Below are 2,199 nucleotides of genomic sequence, written 5' to 3' on the forward strand. Positions count from 1 at the left end.
AAACTAAACTATACCATTCTTCTCTAAGCGCCCCTGTTAGTTGCCTCCTAAAAGTCAAGTTAATAGTACCAGAATCTAAAACTGATGCTACAGATATACCAGTGTTAGTTGCTACTGAATACAACTGTGGATATAATTCACTTAAAGGACATTCTCCCATCCACCTATCTGTCCAAAACATAACCTCCTTTCCATTACCTACTGTTTTCTTAAATCCTAAGTCAACTATTCTTTTTAGTTTAAAAACATTCCTCCAGAAGGTTGACATCTGATAACTACACCCATGCAACCCAAGTTTCGATGGTTTATTAGTAAAAATAATAAAATCATTATATTAGATTATTTATTATTCGTCCGCTACCGTTTCGTTACCCGTTAACTTTAACGGGTACATGTAGGGTAGGGTAAGACATATTCTTAGCAGATAAAGGTAAGGTATGAATAAGATCAATTTTTAATGGGTATAGATATGAAAATACTTCTACCCTATATCGTACCCATTGACACCCCTACACAGTAGTGAACTAATTTTTTAATCACTGCTAAAAATAATTATATTACCGTAGTTAATATGGATAACTCAAGCGACATTTATGATACATGGATGGTAAAATATATGCATCATTGATTCAATGCAGATTTTGTAATTGCCTTGTGCAATTCTTTACCAAGCTGCATGTACTCGAGCTCAACTAGGAATGTAAGAAAGTTATGTGTTGATCGGATACCTAATGCCAGAGCACATGACATGTATGTCTATTTATATACCGTGATCACTCTCTGAAAAAATGAACTACAAAATATCTCATATCGTAAATGGTCACGTGACAGCGTTTAATATTATATATATATATATATATTTTTTTTTTATTACAATTTTCTACATTTTTTTAAAAAATATTTATTTATTTTTATTTTTATTCCTTAAACAAACTTAAAATCTGAAACAAAAAATAGGTAAACGTGATCAAATATTAACTAATTATTGTACGCCACAATACATAATTCAAATCAAACTAGCCAGTGATAGTCACGGCACGACATAAATTTCTCAATGACTCAACTGCCTTATTACTTAATTTAATAAAGTAGACTCAAAAAAAAGAAAAGGCAGCAATTAAGAGAAATTTTAATGAAATGGTGAGATCAGTAGTGGTTTATTGGAGGTACATTATATTCTAAACTATTTAATAAAGCTGGCTTCTATACCTTGGTGAACATTAAATTACTACAAAAAAGACACATTTAGTGAAGTAAACCTGAAAGGTGGCATCTGGCATCTGGTCCTTTTTTCTTTTGGTAAGTCACATGGTTTAGCAATAAGTTGAATTATTTTAAAAGACTATGCTTCATATTATATATATCGAATATTTACAACACGGACCTACCACTAAATAATCGCCACAATGTCACATTACCTCCGTGAAAGTTTAGTCTTTTGTGTAGCTTTCGGTTGTCTAATACTATTCCCAGCCTTTTGAAAGGTTCGAATCCATATAAATTAATAAGATCTTTTATATTTAAATATAACATTGACATAATCAAAGGTATAAAGGCATGCTAGGTACACTGTACAGTGTACTGTAACCTGGTGCTCTCATATACACAGGCCACCCGATACCGCATTTTCTCCAATTGTATAATTTAGGAATTGTTTGACAGAATCTTTTGAGCGAGAATTGAATGGTGCTACTTCGAATCGATTCTCCTAAGAAGTGAAGAGGGAAAAAAACCAAAAGTTTGTTAGAAGCAATTTTCTTTCCAATTCATTCTCCAATAATTGCATGCCATGTCATCCGTAATTGTTAACTACCTTTTGTCAAATGCTAAGTATGTATATATATTTTACACGTACATTTACACTTACTCACAGATGACTTGTGCGCATCGGCGATCGAAATAAAATAATTCCAAAATAATGTACCATAATTTTAGTATAATCAATATTCGACGAAGCATCTTATCAACATTATTATTTAGTTCCACCGACATAAGAAATCATCCGCCTCCGTCACTTAAATTACCTTTAAGGAACATTTTTTATAAGAAAAATATTTCAAGTTCTCAAAATTTCCATTTTTTTTTTTTTTTGAATATAGCCTGTGGGTTTCAATTTTATCTTCAAGTAGAATCGATCTCATGTCCCTTCCGTAGGAGGACTATGCCTTTACCAACTGCCCCACGCAGTAGTGGCAAATT

The sequence above is a fragment of the Carex rostrata genome, chromosome 6, assembly GCF_964058835.1.
Source record: "Carex rostrata chromosome 6, lpCarRost1.2, whole genome shotgun sequence".
NCBI classification, from domain to species: domain Eukaryota; kingdom Viridiplantae; phylum Streptophyta; class Magnoliopsida; order Poales; family Cyperaceae; genus Carex; species Carex rostrata.